Genomic DNA, 22514 nt, shown 5'->3' with positions numbered 1-22514 from the left:
GCCTGCAGTATGATTTGCGCCAACGATTCAAAGAAATGGAGGTTCAAATGGCTCTGAGCACTATGGGACTTAACATCTATGGTCATCAGTCCCCTAGAACTTAGAACTACTTAAACCTAACTAACCTAAGGACAGCACACAACACCGAGCCATCACGAGGCAGAGAAAATCCCTGACCCCGCCGGGAATCGAACCCGGGAACCCGGGCGTGGGAAGCGAGAACGCTACCGCACGACCACGAGATGCGGGCAGAAATGGAGGCACAACGCAAATTGGATCAGTTTGTTTCAGGAAGGAAGCTAGTTCTTGTATGGCGCAGTTCGTTGTTTTATAAAAATTGAAAGAATTTATCACTTTTCCAATAGGATACCATCAGATTCGCTAAGTGATAACCAACAACCCAAAAAACATTCGTAGTGGTAGCACGAAGATTAAAATAGAATTTCTTGGGGACAAAGGTGTCGTCTGAGGAGCACTAGCTCAGTTGAACAAAGACAAGGAAGGAAACGGAAATTGGCACTGACAATTTAAAAGATTCGTCAGATGTGATGCACGAAAGGTAATAAACATTGTAATTAGTTAATTCAAAGTAGGGCAGAGTTTTTGTGTTTAAAGGACATACATCTTTCCCCAATAGGTCTCACTTCCCTTATATCTTTTTCATCCCCCCCCCACCCCCACCCCCCTCCACCCCTCTCCTCACAAACTAGTGAATGTAATGGGCGTTGATCGAAGCACTCTGTGTAAATGTTTTGAGATTCACTCTTCAGTCCTATTATATCTGCATATTTTTCGGAAGATTTTGTACAGTATGGAGCAGAGCAAGAGAAAATAACAATGTTCGGCGACAGAGAGAGCATCGCCACCTCAGTTCTCTCTGAACAGATGCATACATATAGGTCACTAAACAAACTGACATGTATCACTTCGACTCTTTTGTAAATGATTTATTAGTTATTCGAAGTAATGTCGGTCGTGGACTTATTCCTGGTATCCATCGGCATTTTCATCACCGATACATCGTGTGCTTGTAAAATGTGAAATATTATTGTGATTAACTGAATTGTTACTGGTAGTTGACATTCAAATTTCTGTATTTATCGTACAATAAGTCCTTTTACACCAAAATGTGCTATGAAATGTAACTCCCAGTTACAATAACAAGCTATCTCAAAGGATATATGTAAGTTACAATATTTACGAATTATTAATCTTTTGAAATTAAGTTATTAAAGACGCTTTTCGGCCACAAGGAGTGGCCGCGCGGTTTAGGGCGCAATGTCACGGACTGCGTGGCCCCTCCCGCTGGAGGTTCGAGTCCTCCCTCGAGCCTGGGTGTGTGTGTGTGTGTGTGTTGTTCTTAGCATAAGTTAGTTTAAGTTAAAGTAGTGTGTAAGCCTAGGGACCGATGACGTCAGCAGTTTAGTTCTTTAGGAATTCACACACATTTGACGCTTTTGGAGCCGCTGGTGCTGATCATCAGGCATCAAGGCATTCAGTTTACTTTATTATTGTTTGTGCCACTTGTACTATTAATTACATTATTGCTCATTCGTGGTGCCAACTTCAAGTGCAATTTAATATTAAATTAGACTGTTACACTCCATTATTGTTATTCTCTTTGGTTATATTATTATTTTAGAAATTTCTGCTTTTAGTCTATGAATAGTCCACGAAAGTCACAGTGAGTGACAGTAACAGGCTGTCCCTACAGCAATCATCTCGATATACAGTTTCCAGGTTGAGGTGCTGTGCCCACCACTCTACAAACTCAAGTTTTACGACGAGAGTTTTTGCTTTATTTTTGTGTTATTAGTGATCTTCCGTTCACTCACAGAAAATCTGTATTGAAATGGTTCGTTTTGCAGGTCACAAGCCAAACAAGCTGGGATCCAGTTAACGAGTTCGGCGGAACTTGATTTCATCGTTCTGAAGTGACAGGTAAGCAACTATTTTTGATAATCATATAGTATTTTAATGCCTGTGCAAGCAATAAGTTAGGTTCTTATAAATTTGTCATCAGGAAACTAATGTTCTTTTCTGTGTCTCTATCTTTTTGTTAGCCAGCCATATTTTGACCAACTGTTCTGTCTCCTGTAGGTTAGGTTAGTGTTGTTTAACGTCCCGTCGACAACGAGGTCATTAGAGACGGAGCGCAAGCTCGGGTTAGGGAAGGATGGGGAAGGAAATCGGCCGTGCCCTTTCAAAGGAACCATCCCGGCATTTGCCTGAAACGATTTAGGGAAATCACGGAAAACCTAAATCAGGATGGCTGGAGACGGGATTGAACCGTCGTCCTCCCGAATGCGAGTCCAGTGTGCTAACCACTGCGCCACCTCGCTCGGTCTCTCGTCTCCTGTAGGTGTTGCTTTGTTCCCTTGAAAACACACTACATTTTTAAAGGTTTCGAACGTTTGTTATATAAGGACTAAACTATTAAAATTCTTACGGAAAAAATGAGACCCACAGAATACAGATGATAGGTGCCGAAATACGCTTGGATAAGAGAAAAATAATTCTCCTTAGCAGAATGCAAATTTTTTAAAAAGTTTAAATTATGACAGATTTACACTGTATGACAAAAAAAAGTAACGCACCCAGAAGAGGAGGAGGAGGAAGCGTAATGAAACTTCACAGGTTGAGACGATATATGATGTTATTGCAGTGATTACAAAATCGAATGAAGCTTACAAATAACTTGGAATGTATGGGCGCACTTATCAACATGATGTTTCTACGCCTCTAGCGTCGATGAATACATTGATTCTGTTGGAAAGGGTATCATAACGCCTTGTATCCTCTCTTGAGGCAAGCTGGCCCACACATATAGTAATTGTTATTTGATGTCCTGGGAAGAAGATGACGCCGGCCTGTGTGACCGAGCGGTTCTAGGCGCTTCAGTCTGGAACCGCGTGACCACTACGGTCGCAAGTTCGAATCCTGCCTCGGGCATGGATGTGTGTGATGTCCTTAGGTTAGTTAGGTTTAAGTACTTCTAAGTCTAGGGGACTGATGACCTTCGATGTTAAGTCCCATAGTCTCAGAGCCATTTGAGCCAAGAAGCTGACGTCCAAACTGGTCCTACACATGTTCTATCGGGGACAGGTCTGGGGATCTTGCGGGCCACGCTAGTGCTTCAGCATCACACAGACAGTTCATGGAGTCACGTGTCACGTGTGGACGAGGATTGTTCTGTTGAAAAATGGCATCGCGATACCGTCACATGAGAGGTAACACATGAGGACGCAAGATATCCGTCACGTACCGTTGTGCCATCAAAGTTACCGCAGTCACTACCAACCGTGCCCTTAAGTCATATAGGATGACTCCCCACACCATGACGCCTGGAGTAACACCGCTGTACCTCTCCAAAACATTGAAAGAATGGGACCTCTCCCCGCCGGCCACTGTGGCCGAGCGGTTCTAGGCGCTTCAGTCCGGAACCGCGCTGCTGCTACGGTCGCAGGTTCGAGTCCTGCCTCGGGCATGGATGTGTCTGATGTCCTTAGGTTAGTTAGGTTTAAGTAGTTCTAAGTCTAGGGGACTGATGACCTCAGATGTTGAGTCCCATTGTGCTTAGAGCCATTGGAACCATTGGATTTGGGCATCTCCCCAGGTCGCAACTATAATAGCCGGCTATAGTTGTCCGGGGTAGTGCAGAACCGCGATTCATCAGTGCGATGCCATTCATCAGCAGCCCATGATTCCCAGTCTCGACACCACTCCAAACGGAGCCATTTGTATTAACGACAACCTACGCATGGAACTGTAATTCCTTAGTGCGGCTGTTGCTAGTCTCCGACCAATGGTGTGCTACGATACGGAATGTTGCAGAAAGTTCATTACATGTTTTCGCATGGCAGGCGCTGATGTAAAGATGTTCAACGATGTGCTTGCTGCACAGTACGGAGGCACTCCCTTGTGATGGTCTGACGTGATCGACCGGAACTCTGACGACGAAAACACCTACTCTCACGTTCAGTAGCAGACCAACATCGGTGTGAATACGCCACAAATCTGGATACTGCACGATTCGACCAGCCCTCCAAATGGAGACCCACAGTTAGGCCTCTTCCAAATTCTGTCAGATGCTGACAACGCTGTCTCACACGAGTCCGCGGCATCTCCACGTCTTGACAGTGATTAATCAACATCTGACGGCCCGCAACTCGTGGTCGTGCGGTAGCGTTCTCGCTTCCCGCGCCCGGGTTCCCGGGTTCGATTCCCGGCGGGGTCAGGGATTTTCTCTGCCTCGTGATGGCTGGGTGTTGTGTGATGTCCTTAGGTTAGTTAGGTTTAAGTAGTTCTAAGTTCTAGGGGACTGATGACCATAGATGTTAAGTCCCATAGTGCTCGGAGCCATTTTGAACATCTGACGCTGCCCTGGCCCCTCATATACCCTACCAGACCTGGAACAACACTAAACGCTGACTACACTGATGCAGTCTGAGCGCCGTTCTTTAGAGAATTGCATCTGTAAACATTGACATACCAGTCGATGGTGCTTACGCGTACGATGCTACATTTTCATCCGACCATGTCTTCTGGGTGCTTCACTTTTTTTGTCAGGCAGTGTATTTCTCTGGTCTAACAAATCTTCAGTTATGTCTGCATTCTGAAGTTAAATTATTTTGAGCTATATAGGTCTCTAGCGAAGTATACGTTATTTTTTAGGTACGAACGTTACTCTAAGTGAACGGAGAGGCGCTATTGTTGTAATGTCGCCCTCAGTAGTGACATATTAAGAGTCCTCTCAGTGAGTACATCGCCGAAAGCACTTCTGTAATCCGAAGTTACTGACAAAGAGAGCTCTTTTCGAGCCGGCCGATGTGGCCGTGCGGTTTTAGGCGCTTCAGTCTGGAACCGCGCGACCGCTACGGTTGCAGGTTCGAATCCTGCCTTGGGCATGGATGTGCGTGATGTCCTTAGGTTAGTTAGGTTTAAGTAGTTCTAAGTTCTAGGGGACTGATGACCACAGATGTTGAGTCCCATAGTGCTCAGAGCCATTTGAACCATTTTTTAGTTCTTTTCTATTAGTTACGGAAACTAGTAGGGTGAAGGGCAGTCAAGCTTCATCAGCATAACAGAAAGTCCCTTGTAATTCATTAACATGCTTTTCGTAGCAGTCAGTTGCCGCATGCACGATAACTGGGCAAGTTTCCGACAATAAAGTCCAATACGCAACTACTAGGAGTCTTCCAGCAAATGTTAATGGAGATGTACACTACTGGATATTAAAATCGCAACACCATGGAACGGCAAGCAACAAACGTCAAACTGGCATGCTTGGATTTGGAAATCATTAGCAGTACAGAGCAAATGAGAAAAGTACGAAGTTGTAATGCCAACTACATTCAGTATAAAGCCTCCGTCCAAAAGGTTCCAAAACTGATCGTGGAGTATAAGCGACGTCAGTGGAGGAACTACGGTGACAGATCTGCACTAAACCAGTTGACATAACAAGCGCGCGATGTATAGGAAAAATTAACATCTGGAGGCTTCCATATGCACCTTAATATCTCTTATGTAAATTGAGAATGGAGATGTGGGGGAGGGAGGACAGAAAGGAACTATTGGTGTCAGCTGCATCGGGACTTTATGCGGAGTCAGCAGCGACGAGCGAAAATGTGTGCCGAAGTGGGATTTTTTTTTCCGTTGCGTTTGGTGGTAGCGGATGTCGCATGACATCCCTTGAAGTTCGTTGTTGATCCCTTCACTCAGTTTTCTTTAATTACAGATGATTCGAAGCTGAGAGCTGTTGCTTAGTAGGCAATAGCCTTAACCACTGCGCCGCCTGTACACGGGTGTTTACCGTAATTGAATGGTTCAAATGGCTCTGAGCACTATGAGACTTAACATCTATGGTCATCAGTCCCCTAGAACTTAGAACTACTTAAACGTAACTAACCTAAGGACAGCACACAACACCCAGTCATCACGAGGCAGAGAAAATCCCTGCCCCCCCCCCCCCGGGAATCGAACCCGGGAATCCGGGCGTGGGAAGCGAGAACGCTACCGCACGACCACGAGCTGCGGACTTACCGTAATTGAGCGGAGTATCTTGATGCGCCTCCCAGTCGACCTACACTCACACCCAGTGCTACCTATCCACAGTCCCCGTCCATTTCCTACATGCTCGCTACTTTGAGATTCCCCCAGGAAGTCGAACGTATTTCCGGATCCACATTGAAGGTGCTGGATTCATTGCCCATCGAGGCGAATCAATTAAATGAATGAGGACTGTATGTATATTTGGACATGCCACTAAGAACAGATATTACGCATTTATCCAAACTCTCTTGTTATCATGATTCCTACGTGAGTTATAAGATGCTACTCAGGTTACTTCATTCTATGATGGCTCGCATTAGCGTCGCGCATGCAGTCTCCTTTAACAGATTCACTGCACTACCCCAAAGGCATATAAATACGGGATAATGCTCGTTTACTTTGTGCTTATATCCTCCGAAGCAAGAGAGCAACTGCAGAACTTCGTAATATTATATCTGGGTTAAATACAGACAGAATTTACCGGAGCGTCTGAATCGCGATTAGAAACGGCAATTCCATTATGGTATATGCAAAATTAACCAGCACATATAAACAGTGGGAAGTACTGAATAACGCAGTCAGTTGTAATCTTCTGACAGTTTCGCTTTTATTGATCGAATGTTCTTTATGACGCCGGGTATCAAAGCGAGAATGAGAGAGCCAATCCGTTCCTACTCTCTTTACTGTGTGAAACGGTTGCAGTTGGCAACATGTGTGAGACGATTCTGCTGGCAAATGCTCGCTATTGATTCCCCCGGACAATCTCTGACCCCCGCCCCTCCCCATATCTCTCTCTCTCTCTCTCTCTCTCTCTCTCTCTCTCTCTCTCTCTCCCTCCCTCCCTCCCTCCCATCGTGCGAGCTCATAACACGCAACAAGCAACAGGAGCCGTGTACCCATAGTCCACCGGGCTACGACAAAAGTGAAAGATCGTATTGTGGAATCGATGTCGTGCTACTCGCTTCGATGGATGCTGCTCTTCCGGATTTCTCCGACTTGACGCAAATTTTGTACACTACCTGACCCGAACACACTGCGCAAAAAACATTGCGGTTGCTTCTTTTTCTCCCTCTCTCTCTTCGTCTGACTTTGTCTTTCCGCCTCTTCCAATTCTCCTCCCCCACCCCCTCCCCGCTGGTTCCCCCTTTTCGTGTTTCTCTTCTCATCGTAACTGGAACACTGATTTCGACAGAAACCGAACCTCTGACGAAACTCAGTACTTTCTTACCCACTCGTACCATATTATTCGTCTTGCATCGTTCTTTTTACGTACCTCCGTATATCTGCATAGAATCAAAGCAATAAATGTGGCAAAACTTTGTGAACTTTGTGAACTTTTGAAAAAAAATATCCGACGAAAATAACAACAAAGCGAAACGAGACAAAGTACTCTTTTCCAGTAATAGTTTCATTAAAACTTGATCATATTTCTCAGTGAGATTCACGCAGACCAGTACACAGCACGACGATAACTGATTCGCTTACCTCTCTTCGTCAACCATCCTATATTGTCGAAAAACTGTTTTGTTTCGAGATTTTCATTTATTTTCACATGTTAAACTTAGAAACATTTGACAGGACTATAAGGGACAATTTATCCACTAGGGGTGAACATATTAGTTACCCTGAAAGGAAATGAGGCGGTTAGTATTACTAAGTAACTATTTGTCGTGGCTTGTTAGTGCACGACTCTCTTTCGACTTCGGTCGCTATCCCTATGCAACAATGAGTTTCGTCAAAATCTATCGACACAGTGGTAGTGAGAAAGCAGTTTACTACCTACGCGTCCTTACACTTTGCTGGAAGGTGGTGGCAAGTTCCTATGGGACCAAACTGCTAAGGTCATCGGTCCCTAGGCTTACACCCTACTTCATCTAACTTAAAATAACTTACGCTAACGACAACACACACGCCCATGCCCGAAAGAGGACTCGAACCTTCGACGGGGGAAGCCCCGCGAACCGTGGCAAGGTGCCCTGGACCGCGCAGCTACCTCGCGCGGTTTGCTGGAAGAAAAAACCGGCGGTGACACTGCGCGGCATCACGGAAAATGACATGCAGAAACATTTTGGGGTAGTGTAAGGACCAAATGCTGTCCTGTGTGATCTTAGAAGATCCTACTTTGAAGACATATGTTCACTAATTAGCAGCATCAATCTCATTTGTGCATCACAATAAGAAAGGAGAGGCAGCTGTAAGTACTATGCTGAATTTAAACGTGGGAAGCAGTAAAAGGGAAACTTAACTGGGACGCCACGTTATTCGCTTGGATTTCCAAAGTTAAGTTACTTATCAAATACATGAAAGAGAATGTCGCGAGTTAAAGTCCCGCTTTGGGCTGCAGCAGTAATGGAATAGCTTCACATCACTGTTTGTAATGATACTTTCTTATGCCTGTCGTTATCCAAATGCAACTGTAATGGTTTTAACTCAGTTTTATCTTGGAATTAAGCCAGCCTAGATGTTTATGCTCTGTCCTTATTTACCAAGAACATATTCGTTGGATATATTACTTCGTCAAATCTCGGTTAAGCGTCTACGGACAGTAAGCGTGTATGAAATGTAATTCATCTATTCGAAGTTACTTTCAAGGCTGCAGAATCTCTTTTATGCGGAAGTGGCAAAAGCTCTTGATGAAGCATTGGAGGACAAATTCTGTCAGAAGGATTAGTAGTTCGCTATAATTCAGAAGCAATGAATTTTCGTTTCTATGGCAGTCACATATAATGCTCTATATAGCTACGTATTGATTCTGACCGAAATAGATTTCGTAAATTATATAACCTTTTGCAAATATTTATGAAGTAGAATAATTTTCACTGTTCTTTTCTCACTAGTTCACTTTAGACTAGTCTCCTTTCAGCATAAAGTCAGCACCTGTATAAAAAATTAATTTATCATACCTTATGACGTCAGAGATATAATGCTTTGTAATTTTTGTCTTGTGTAGTTTTCCCGGGTTCGATTCCCGGCGGGGTCAGGGATTTTCTGTGCCTCTTGATGACTGGGTGTTGTGTGATATCCTTAGGTTAATTAGGTTTAAGTAGTTCTAAGTTCTAGGGGACTGATGACCATAGATGTTAAGTCCCATGGTGCTCAGAGACATTTTTTTTTCTCGTGTAGTTTTCAGTGAAGTATTTTAAATAGTATTCTTGATAGCACTAAAATAAAGACACTTTCTGTCAAACCAGGTACACTTTTAAACAAAGGCTCAGAACACAAGTGTGTTTGTTGTGAATCAAAATCTGTTGACACTGATTTCTTATCTTCAATGAAGATACGTAACTGCCTGCCCTGTATATCGAATGTATTACGTTATATGAGTTCAAGTTATCTTGGCTAAATATAAACAGTAACTGAATTGAATCTTATTACAAGTTATTGTTTTTCCTTTTCAACAAATTGTGACATAATCAAATAATGAGCAGGGAACATTCTCAATGACGGAGGTTTATTCCTCAGGGGCGCGTCTGTCGGGCGTGCGGTAATGTTGTCCGATCTTTCGACTGGAGGATCCGGGACGAAAATTCTCGTCGCCCTTGTGTCTGCTCACGTTCGTTCGCGAAACAATCGAACATTAACAAAACAAACAGTAGTATTTGACATTGTGCATTAAACGTTAAGTGGTGCATTGTAACTACTATAATATTTTGGCAGACTGTAAAACTTTTTAAAAATCCTTTTTAACCCTAGATTTTTAATCCCTCGTAAAATTTACGACTGCAGCAGGTAACAGCTCTCGGTTCCCGCCAATCTGGGACGGTTTATATACGGTATAAAGCAGGACATTTTGTAGTTACTTTGTATGTGACATAGAATTGGAGACCTTGTAACTGCAATTAACTAGTGCATAAATTATAAATTATTACTTCCTTTGAATAAAAGAGAGGATAATAAAATTCACACTGGTTCAGTAACTACGAAATATGTTCCCTGATTTAGTGTTCTAGCGTTAATATTAGGGTTGCTCGAAGAGACAGGAATTTGAGTGCTTCTAGGAAACTGCTTACAGGAAACGAGGTAGACTGGGCGGACTTCGTTAGCGCGTGCCTATTGCCGAATATGCCAGGCACGCTGCTAGGGCCAGCAGCTTCCCGGTCAAATCCGCCAGCAAACGCTTATGCATTCTCTGCGGCGGCGCACGTTACACGACCAGTTGCGTCAGTCCGATCGCTTCCTCATACATAACGCAGCACTCGGAACGTGCAGACAGGTTCTGCTCAACCGTACTGGCACTCCTGTCAACCGTAACCTCACAGCAACAGCCCATAAAATGAAATAAACTCTACAAACTGGAGAATTTTGTTTTGAGATGTCTAGCAGGCCGGAGTGGCCGTGCGGTTCTAGGCTCTACAGTCTGGAACCGCGCGACCGCTACGGTCGCAGGTTCGAATCCTGCCTCGGGCATGGATGTGTGTGATGTCCTTAGGTTAGTTAGGTTTAGTTAGTTCTGAGTTCTAGGCGACTGATGACCTCAGAAGTTAAGCTGCATAGTGCTCAGAGCCATTTTTTTTTGAGATGTCTAATACTGCAACTCGCTGACACAGTCATTGTCAAACGCTAATCCAGAGATCTGATGTTCAATCCTCAGTCGATGCTAGGATGTTTTTCTGCTGTTTATCGTTTCTTTCATTCTGGCGAGGTATTGCTTACGTGAAAAATGCCAAGATGTACCATTGTTCAGAATCCACGTTAAACTGAAAGTGCTCAATGTTCGACTGGGTAAGTCAATTCAACGGTCAGAGGAAAAGGACAAGGCGTGCTATCTCCAATAATAACGTGTCTATTAAAGCACTGCAATATTGACGAAAGTTGTGCTTTTTTCACTTACACCTAATCCTACCGATAAAGTGGAAGTGACGACTTATAACCGTCAAAAGGATGTCAGTTTCTAGAAAAAACACTAACTCCAGTACTGAGTTGTTGGAATACTTTTTAAATCATTGACGCTAGGTACAGAAATTTCTTATACTGTTCAGTGTTGTACTGAAAGCAACATGGACGACTGATTGTAAGAGCACGGGATAATCCACACATTGTGAGAAGTTAACAGATATGGACAGAACTGGACTGAAGTAGCAGCATTAGAAAACTGCAGCGAAATGCAGGAAGATCTGCAGCGGGTAGGCTCGTGGTGCAAGGAGTTGCAACTGACCCTTAACATAGACAAATGTAATGTATTGCGAATACATAGAAAGAAGGATCCTTTATTGTATGATATATATGATAGCTATATGATATATGATAGCGGAACAAACACTGGTAGCAGTTACTTCTGTAAAATATCTGGGAGTATGCGTGCAGAACGATTTGAAGTGGAATGATCATAAAAAATTAATTGTTGGTAAGGCGGGTACCTGGTTGAGATTCATTGGGAGAGTCGTTAGAAAATGTAGTCCATCAACAAAGGTGGCTTACAAAACACTCGTTCGACCTATACTTCAGTATTGCTCATCAGTGTGGGATCCGTACCAGGTCGGGTTGACGGAGGAGATAGAGAAGATCGAAAGAAGAGCGGCGCGTTTCGTCACAGGGTTATTTGGTAAGCGTGATAGCGTTACGGAGATGTTTAGCAAACTCAAGTGGCAGACTCTGCAAGAGAGGCGCTCTGCATCGCGGTTTAGCTTGCTGTCCAGGTTTCGAGAGGGTGCGTTTCTGGATATTGATTCCCCCTACTTATAACTCCCGAGGAGATCACGAATGTAAAACTAGAGAGATTCGAGCGCGCATGGAGGCTTTCCGGCAGTCGTTCTTCCCGCGAACCATACGCGACTGGAACAGGAAAGGGAGGTAATGACAGTGGCACGTAAAGTGCCCTCCGCCACACACCGTTGGGTGGCTTGCGGAATATAAATGTAGATGTAGATGTAGAACGTGATGCGACTAGAAGAGCAATAATTAGTTCCATTGTATCTATTTCCTTCATAAGGCGTTTAAGGCAATTTGACCTTTGTCGTGGAGACTGCCATTAAAAAAAAGTACCTTCATTTCTCTTGGTAACGTTAGTATAGTTAATACTGAATAAGTGAGCTGTTTTTTTTTTTCAGAACGCCCACAGAAACTTAAATCACCAACATGGTTTGCGTTTGAGGGCTACAATCTACCAGATGAAATCAAGATTCAAATTCTCGCTCTAATCATGACAAACGATTTCACCCTACTCTGTGTCAAGGTAAACTGCTGAGTCCATAAAAATGTTCTGGCTACAGCGTTTGCGTCTCCGCGTGTGACGTAAGACTGGAGAAAAAGTGTGCTCAATCGAGGTCTTTCTTCACAAGGAAAGCATCAGTCGATGCGCGCACCTCCACACACGCATTTCGACTTACATCACTTCATTTCCCGCAAAAGTAATTTTGTCACATGCCTTATACTGTACAATTAAAATATCAAAAGATGTTTCGGAATAAGAAAGAAGGAAAACATAGTGCGTTGTTGCACAGCTTTTATTGTGTATAATCGCAATTGATACAAGATGTTCTGCTCTTGATTGATGTTCTGCTCTTGATTTGATGGTTTGGTCTTGTTCGTGTGTATTCAAAGTATTCTGATCGCTATGTAGTCTTTCGTTTTTTACGTTTCTGTGGGACATGAATCACAATGATTACAAGAACGCACAGTAGACGTTTTAGTTATGCACTGAGATGACAAAAATCATGGGATAGCGATATGCACATATACAGATGGCAGTAGCATCGCGGACACAACGTATAAAAGCGCAGCGCATTGGCAGAACCGTCATTTGTACTCAGATGATTCATTTGACAAGGTTTCCGACGTGATTATGGCCGCATAACTGGAATTGACAGCCCTTGAACGCGGAATGGTAGTTACAGCTAGACGTATAGGACAGTCCATTTCGGAAGTCATTAATGACTTCAAATATTCCGAGATCCACAGCGTCAAGAGTGTGTCGAGAATACCAAATTTCAGGATTATCTCTCACCACGTATAACACAGTGGCCGGCCACTGGTGGCAGAGCGGTTCTAGGCGCTTCAGTCTGGAACTGCGTGACCGCTACGGTCGCAGGTTCGAATCCTGCACGGACATGGATGTGTGTGATGTCCTTAGGTTAGTTAGGTTCAAGTAGTTCTAAGTTCTAGGGGACTGATGACCTGAGATGTTAAGTCCCATAGCGCTCAGAGCCATTTGAACAACGCAGTGGCCGACGGCCTTCACTTAACGACCGAGAGCAGCGGCGTATGAATAGAATTATCAGTGCTAACAGACAAGCAACACTGCATGAAATAACCGCAGAAATTAATGTGCGACGTACGACGAATGCAAGCGTTGGGATAGTATGGCGAAATTTGGCGTAAATGTGCTATGGCAGCAGACGACCGACGCGAGTGCCTTTGCTAACAGCACGACATCGCCTGTAGTGCCTCTCATGGGCTCGTGTGACCATATCGGTTGGACCCTAGGCGACTGGAAAATCATGGCCTGGTCAGATGAATCCCGATTTCAGTTGGAAGTATCTGGCCGGCCGGAGTGGCCGTGCGGTTTTGGGCACTACAGTCTGGAACCGAGCGACCGCTACGGTCGCAGATTCGAATCCTGCCTCGGGCATGGATGTGTGTGATGTCCTTAGGTTAGTTAGGTTTAATTAGTTCTAAGTTCTAGGCGACTGATGATCTCAGAAGTTAAGTCGCTTAGTGCTCAGAGCCATTTGAACCATTTTTGGAAGTATCTGATGGTAGGGTTCGAGTGTGGCGCAGACCCAAGTTTTCAACAACGCACTGTGCAAGCTGGTGCGGGCTATGTGTAAATGGAATGGACTGGGTTCTCTGGTCCAACTGAACCTATCATTGACTGGAAATGATTATGTTCTGCGGCTTGGAGACCATTTGCTGCCAATCATGAACTTCATGTTCCCAAACAACGATGGAATTTTTATAGTTGACAATGCGCCATGTCACCAGGCCACAATTGTTCACGATTGGTTTGAAGAACATTCTGGACGGTTCCAGCCGTTGTTTTGGCCACCCAGATTGCCCGACATGAATCCCATCGAACAATTATGGGACATAATCGAAAGGTCAGTTCGTGCACAAAATCCTGTACTGGCAGTATTTTCGCAATTACATACTGTTATTGAGGCAGCATGGCTCAGTGTTTCAGCAGGGGACTTCCAACGACTTATTGAGTCCATGCCATGCACTGCACCGAGCAAAAGGAGGTCCGACACGATATTAGGCTGTATCTCATGACTTTTGTCTCCTCAGTGTATTTTCCTTTCAACTGAAAACGACATTTTTTTCCTAAGACTACAATACGTCAAATAAAAAACTTGAAGCTGTTGTCCATTTTTAGGCGCATCAAGTATTTGGACACAGTTCTCTCCTTTTCTGGTGCATTTGGACAAATTATTTCTTTTACTCGCACCTACGAATGTTGAAATGACCAGCGTAACAAAATAAGAGACATCAGAGCTCGCACGGTAAGATTTAGGTGTTCTTGAAAAGAACAGCCCTGAACGCAATAAAATATTTATTTGCAATGGTTGCCAGTTTCGGTCAGAACGAGACCATCGTCAGACCACTTTTACCATGATGGTAAGCGGTAGCGGTGAAGCGCCTACCATCGTAGTATAAATGTTCCGAAGATGGTCACATTCTGACTAAAACCGGATACCATGGCAAATAATATTTTATTGCGGTCAAGATGGATTAAAAACAATTTTTAAAGTATTGTACGTAGACCGCTGATTTTCTCTACGAGAAATTGTATCAAAAACTACTGATTTAGGTAGTCATTTTTCCTACGTGCTATTCAAGAGTGAAACTGTCGAGAAAAAGTATGAAAATGGTTGTGTGAACCCTCTGCCAGACATTTAGTTGTGAACTGTCGAGTCGTGCGGTAGCGTTCTCGCTTCCCACGCCCGGGTTCCCGGGTTCGATTCTCGGCGGGGTCAGGGATTTTCTCTGCCTCGTGATGACTGGGTGTTGTGTGATGTCCTTAAGTTAGTTAGGTTTAAGTAGTTCTAAGTTCTAGGGGACTGATGACCATAGATGTTAAGTCCCATAGTGCTCAGAGCCATTTGAACCATTTTTTTGAACTGTCGAGTAGTGATGTAGATGTAGAATTCAGCGAGGAGGAGAGTCCACAAGTTTCTTCAGCTATACCACGTTCAGCAAAAGCCATTCATTTATGATTAGATCACGTGGAATTACCAATCTGCGGACATGTTGATTGCTACGTTTCACTCGGCTTTCGAACCGGCCCAGAAATTGTCTATAGGACTGAAATCGGGTAGAAGTTCAAGATGAATCAAGCCACTGCTGTCTAAAAAGGCGGTCAACATCATATTAGTCTTGGATTTAGTCAGCCGGCTTTATATTGGAAGCGGGGAAGACGATGAACACCATGCCATTGGCTGTCACTAGGTATTTGGTAGTACCAGGTGTCATACCCTGAAATGGTGCGGATATCAAACAAAAATCGCGTGACCATGCTGCTTCGAGTGATTCCACAAGAAGCGTTTGCTGACAGTTTCGTACACCTTTGCAACCAATGTCAGAAGTGTGATGATCATGATGTTTGGTTTGTGGGACGATCAACTGCGCGGTTATCAGCGCCCGTATAGATTCCCAACCTTTACTCAGCCCAATCTCGCCACTTTCATGAATGATGATGAAATGATGAGAACATCAGAAACACCCAGTCCCCGGGCGGAGAAAATCCCCAACCCGGCCGGGAATCGAACCCGGGACCCCGTGATATAGAGGCAGCAACGCTAGCCACTAGACCACGAGCTGCGGACTATCGGAAGTGTGCTGCGTCATATTTTGAAGGCCAGTAAAGGCATTTTATATGTAACTCTTGTTTTATTTATTTTCTGAGACCATTCATGGAACTTTTCAGGTGCACCTTGTAAATTTAAGTGTTCAAAATGGCTCTGAGCACTATGGGACTTAACATCTATGGTCATCAGTCCCCTAGAGCTACTTAAACCTAACTAACCTAAGGACAGCACACAACACCCAGCCATCACGAGGCAGAGAAAATCCCTGACCCCGCCGGGAATCGAACCCGGGAACCCGGGCGTGGGAAGCGAGAACGCTACCGCACGACCACGAGATGCGGGCAAATTTAAGTGTTAGGAAGTTTTTTCTGAAGACATTTGTATTGAGTGTAGCACTGTACTGAAGTGAAACATGCACAACATACAGTGTAGACAAGAAGAGAGTATGAGCTTTTCAGATGTGGTGCTACTGGAGAATACTGAAGATTAGATGAGTATATCGCGTAGTTAAACGAGGAAGTGCAGAATCAAGTTGGGGAGAAAAGGAGTTTGTGGCATGACGACTAAAAGTAGGGATCGTTTCATAAGGACACATTTGAGGCATCAAGGAACTGTCAATTTAATATTGGTGCTAAGTATGTGTATGTGTGTGTGTGGGAGGGGGGAGGGGTAGGAGGGGGGGAGGCCAAGGGATGGATACAGTATGCTGGTAAAAATGGATGTAGGTTGCAGCAGTTATTCGAAGGCGAAAATGGTTGCACGGGGTAGACTATCATGGAAAACGGCAGCTAATCAGTCTTTGAATGGAAGACCACAACAGCAACGACATTGGCTGACAATATTGGACGGTATTCGCTAAGTGGACAGAATCTACCTGCTCCTTTAATGGCCAACTGTAGGCAAATGCATTACCGATATAAATATATTCCTCCTCCTACAAAAATGTATTGCACAGAGTCCTGCTTTCTCACCTTATCGAGACTGGAGTGCAGTTAACGTAAGCGCTACGCGTAGGTAACGGTCGCGGCGTTCGTGGCGCGGTTGTTAGCATAGTGCAGCACACTAAATACCTCCGTTGGCGCACGAGCGCCTTCACGAAAGCGGGCAATGGAATACGGTGGAGTCATTCCCCAGCGGCCGTTGTTTCCAGGCGAATGCGGCCGTTGCAAACGCGCCCAAAGGCCACGGCCGCTTTCTCCCAATCTCTGCTTGCCCCACTCGCTCACTTAACAAGGCGACGCCCAGCGCGCAAAACACGCGGCTTTGTTATTGGACTGACCATCCTTTTGCTGCGGTTCTTCATCTGAAAACGACAAGGGAGGCATTTAAAAGCTTCTTTGTGATTTGTCTTCTCTCGTCTAAGAGAAAGTTGTACTTAACATACCTTAGCGTAGCAGTCGGTCACTGAAGTAGCTGCCAACGTTAATTGTAGTTTCTCAAACCAGACGATCCAGTGCACCTGAATCGAAACATCGGAAGTGACACTAATTTGTCATAGAGGGGAAGAAGATCGTATGTGTGCGTGAATTTCTAAGGGACCAAACTGCTGAGGTCATCGGTCCCTAGACGTATACGCTACTTAAACTAACTTATGCTAAGAACAACACACACATCCATGCCCGACAGAGGACTCTAACCTCCGGCGGGAGGGGCCGCGCAGTCCGTGACATGGCGCCTCAAACCGCTCGGCCACTCCGCGCGAAGAAGACCGTATGCAATATGAGGTGCGCTCAGAAAGTAACCGTATGTTTTTTCAAATAATATCTATTCAACTTGAGGTCTCCACACATTAGAAGCCCATTTGGCCCGAGTATGTATGGAGTGATTCCGTTTAGCCTCGGTCCAAGTTAGGGGTATACTCACGCACGAGCCGCGACGAGCAGCTTCTCTCCGTCACTTCGCAGTGGTTTGTGACTATGAAATGTAAGACGTTTTCAATAAACAGCCGTCATTATGATCTAGGAGGAACTCTGTAATTTAGCTGCCGCTGCTGTTTGCATTTATATAGAGAAAAGAAAACCAAAAAGCTAGAAGACAACTGACAAAGGGAGGGCGCGGATTCGGAGATGGGGATCGGAAAACGTTCTAAATGGTGATGTAGTTTAAGGTGGAAGGTATCTCACTCTAAAGCCGTTCGTCCTCGTGGATCTTCATTCATCAAATATCGTCCTCAGGAAGCGGACAAGATGAAATTACCATCCATTAAAATGGAAACGGATTTAGTAACAGCGCAAGAGCCGAGCTTGGACATTGAGGAAGAGGGACATCGGGATGCGAAAGGAGGAAAAAGAGATACAAGAATACAGTTGTTTAGTCCTTGTCTCAAAGTAATCCCCTCCTCTATTCATAAAGTTATGAAAGCGATGTTTCCCCTTCGCCTTGTAGACCTTGGAAGGTTTTTGAATATCCATCAGTCCTCGTGATGAATTCTCCCCAGTGTCGTCAATGGTTCTGCACTGACATTAACTGTGGCAACAAATAACGTTACATGAGGCAACGTCTGGGGTGGTTACTCCAACACATCCGAAAGAGAAGGAAGTTTAACGTACCGTCGACGAGGAGGTCATTAGAGACGAAGCACAAGCTCGGATTGAGAAAGCCAGAGAAAGGACATCGGCAGTGTCATTTCCAAGGAACCTTACTTCTTTTTGCCTTAAGTTATCTGGGAAGTCACTGAAAACCTACATTTGGATGACCGCACGAGGCTTTGAATCGCTGTTCTCTCAAATACGAGTCTAGTGTCCTACTACGACGCCACCTAGCTCGTTCTTCAACAACTCCTCTTCCTACTCTCGATATCGTCCAATTCAGCAATTGGTCTATCTTTAATTACCTCCTTTAGACTTATCCAGCGATATGGCGCGGTGGAAAATACAGACTCATACTGAAGTGTTCAAACATCTGTTCTATTAAATTTGATGGAAGAGATGGGGACGTCAGCTGATAATTATTTTACTACCGAGAATGAAACTATTCATTCACTTTTTTTAATTGTTATGTTCAGTCAGCAGTATTTATTGTTCTCCAATAATAACAATCAGGCCGGCCGGGGTGGCCGAGCGGTTCTAGGCGCCACAGTCTGGAACCGAGCGACCGCTACGGTCGCAGGTTCGAATCCTGCCTCGGGCATGGATGTGTGTGATGTCCTTAGGTTAGTTAGGTTTAAGTGTTTCTAAGTTCTAGGGGACTGATGACCTCAGAAGTTAAGTCCCATAGTGCTCAGAGCCATTTGAAACAATAACAATCAATTTTAAAACCAAAATGCATCATACACAGACACAAAATGTGGTAATCGATGTATTACATACCCACAAGTGTATCTGGTTAGCACAAAGGCAACATCTGTCCATCACCGGGTATGGCTACACTGCAACATGAATTGTGATGCTCCCATATCCAATTACTTTCTAGCTGTCGTGCGTGTTTTTCCCAGTAGTGGTCCAAGTTCTATGTCGCGAAAGGTTTTAATTGCTTTGTGATTAATTTCTGTGACCCGCCAGTTATATCTTTCCTTGCAGAGTCCTAGCTGACATTTTATACAGCCTTGAGAATAGGACAGCTCACTGCGGTTTATAGAAACGAGATTTCCATGACATACATTTCTCTCGTGGCGTTAACACTGCACAAAGTGTTCGACCACATTATTTCACGTTCTAAATTCACATTAATTGTATCTATGACATAAAGTAAGAAGTTCCGGTATGTACTTGCATACGTGGATGTCCAGTGTAGCAGTAAGCCTGTTTTAAATATAATAACTGAGAAAATAAATTGCGGGCATCATGCATTAAGCTAGTTTCTAACAAGAGAGATCAGAATGCAACGTATTCTATAAATTACATGATTCATTTTCAGGGTGGCCAAAATAGAACTGGTCCAAAAAGTGTCTTAGGCATTTCATGACAACGTATCCTACACAGCTAATATATTCCAAAAAAATATCGGCAACGAGTCTGAACACCAGAAAACATTGCTCAATTGAAAGACAAACCGCAGAAAAGTAAGAAACAATTATCGCAACACCGGTTAGGTGTGCAAGTGGTAATGAAAATTTCGTCGTGCCAGTACATTGTTGAAAAGGTCCCGTACATTTCACCCACGAATTTTCTGTTGTGGGCGTGTTCTGTTCTGCCAGCGGTTTCTGAATGAATTGGTCTTCTCATTTCATCAGATAATGTCTGGTTCACAAATTCACAGAACACGCGGCATTTCGAACGAGAAAAATTCACGTCAGTATGTTGAGTACCGCTTGCAAAATGTTACACTTGTAGTTTGGTGATGAATTTTCGGGCGGTTTCTGTTTTGGCCGCTCTGTATTTAGAGGACATATTGTGTTTGCTCAATCATACACTTATAGAGCGTCTAATTATTTTATTGTGTATTCATGGACACAGTAACAGCATATAAGAAAACCACGCCTTGCCCGAGACAGAACTCGAACCCGCGACCTCTTCTTTACGAGAATACGAATTCTGGTGAGACCTGTTATTTATGAAACAGTAACGTCCGTGCCCGCTAAAGATGCACATCGCAGTGCCTGAAGAAATAATGGGAATCCAATTGTTGCACAATAATAACTGTCGTAGTAATCCACTCATCTGCAGCGTCTCGAGAGGCGTGCGGAGACAGCGGCTGTAGCAGTTCCACGCCGTTCGTCCCCCACTACCGCTAGCGGTGACCCTGGACTGAACTGGTACAAGTGAATGGCACTTTACGGCGGACAGCTAATTGCTGCAGCGACGGTCATCTTTTTGCGCTCCGCTAAGGTAAATGCAGGCAGGTTACAGTCGTTTCTCCACTTGTCCGTGAACCTAGTGTTCTTAATGTTTGCAGCATGGCGTTTGAACGTTCTCGCATTTGTTCATTTTTGGCATGTGAGCGATTGTGATTTAGAAATAGTTATGACGGACGGAAAAGGTAAGATATGCAAGAACAGACGAGACAAGAAGTGTATGGAAAGCCCTTACCAGAAAAGGCGGCAGGTTAGTTGGACGTGTGCTAATGTATCCAGGAACAGTTAACACGGAGCTGGAAGAAGCGACACCGTAGAACAATTGTAGGAGAGGACAGTCATTGTTGGAGAGGACACTTGAGTACAACTGAGAAGGAATATGGAATTTAAGATTTATATGAGACTTTTTAAAACTTAGAAACAATACTCGATATATATCGTTAATAACATCATTATCTATTTTATAGATGTAAAGTGTGTAACAAGAATTTCTCGTACACATCTTTCATAAATAAGACTATATTATTAAGAATGTTGGCTGGAGAGATGAAACCGAAGATACAGAAAGATAGTGGACAATATCATACCACTTAAATCTTAGAACTTGAAAAAATGATAAAGAAACATAAAGAGGAAAGAAAGAAAAACATTGAGAATTCGGCGTGATCTAGTTTTCAGGACTTAATGTCCGACAAAACCACTTTTTTTTCGTGACTGACTAATGTGTAAAAGGGTTTATTCACTTGAGAAGCTGAGCAAATAAAAAATACATAAAGACCTCTCATTTCTTAGCACTTCTTTTGCGTTTGGAAAAATGTAATGTGTAAAGCGCTTGGAGCTGAAATATGGAAATGAGAGGTCAGAACTGAACCCCGTTGGATGTTTTAACGGTCTATGAGACGTCACTTGGTGCAGTTGTTCTCTTACAGGCTGTTTTCGCACTTGTTTAAGCAAATGGTTCCCCTGGTGCATTAGCTGGTGTATGCACGATTTATGGCTGATTTCACCAACACCCGCGAATGTACCGCTGGTTCTGTAAGGATTACTTGTTTTAGCAGATGGCTCCCTTATTTTATTATTTTGTATACGCACGATTTTTCGCTGATTTCATATTTCTTCACAATGAAGATTCTATAAGTTTCATTCGATTACGCCTGGTGATTATTCATAGTTAAGTTGTTCGTCCGTGAGTCCTTGTCGGTGGGAACACCCATAAAAAAAACTGTCAGCAACACATTTAGTTAAGCGAAGCTAGAGGGGTACATTTCCAGACATCCCCGGAAAAATTATAACAATGTTAATAACAAATCACTTAACTACAGCTGTAAAATTATGATCTTATTATTTTTTCAGATAATTTATAAGGTATCAGCGATAAGCCAGCCACTTTGTAAGCTGTCTCATTTTTCTACGTTACTACACACATCAAAAAAGTTTTGCATGGCCCCGGTTCCCAGAACTCCTGAAGTTAGACGTTGACTGTGGATATTGTATCACAGACACAGTCCGTTTGACTGTTCAGAGATGTCACTAAACCCGCTCAAAGATGTAAACAACCATTCACGAGCAGCGCCTATTAGACGGAGGGGGCCCGACAACCGATCAGTTCCAGTCTTGGCACCAGGAAGGAGGTATAAGGCTCGTGTTGTCTGTGGTTCAACCACACCTACACGGTCAATACCGCGGTTCGATCGCTTCCACATTGTTACTTTGTGCCAGGAAGGGCTTTCAACAAGGGAAGTGTCCAGGTGTCTCGGAGTGAACCAAAGTGATGTTGTTCAGACATGGAGGAGATAAAATGGTTCAAATGGCTCTGAGCACTATGGGACTCAACTGCTGTGGTCATAAGTCCCCTAGAACTTAGAACTACTTAAACCTAACTAACCTAAGGACAGCACACAACACCCAGCCATCACGAGGCAGAGAAAATCCCTGACCCCGCCGGGAATCGAACCCGGGAACCCGGGCGTGGGAAGCGAGAACGCTAC

At 44.0% G+C, this 22514-nt stretch overlaps 1 protein-coding gene across 3 annotated transcripts in view; it reads left to right on the top strand.

Moving 5' to 3' along the window:
- Positions 1-22514, top strand: part of LOC126184856 (pancreatic triacylglycerol lipase-like) — a 452695-nt gene that overhangs the window by 128376 nt on the left and 301805 nt on the right. For all 3 annotated transcript variants that reach the window (XM_049927467.1, XM_049927464.1, XM_049927466.1), the window contains exon 2: positions 1869-1941. The gene's annotated coding sequence lies outside the window, so the exon portion shown is untranslated. The remainder of the gene's footprint in view (positions 1-1868; positions 1942-22514) is intronic.

Source organism: Schistocerca cancellata, chromosome 4, assembly GCF_023864275.1.
Source record: "Schistocerca cancellata isolate TAMUIC-IGC-003103 chromosome 4, iqSchCanc2.1, whole genome shotgun sequence".
Taxonomy (NCBI): domain Eukaryota; kingdom Metazoa; phylum Arthropoda; class Insecta; order Orthoptera; family Acrididae; genus Schistocerca; species Schistocerca cancellata.
Note: the sequence above shows the minus strand (reverse complement) of the source record. Positions and strands in the feature narration are given on the sequence as shown.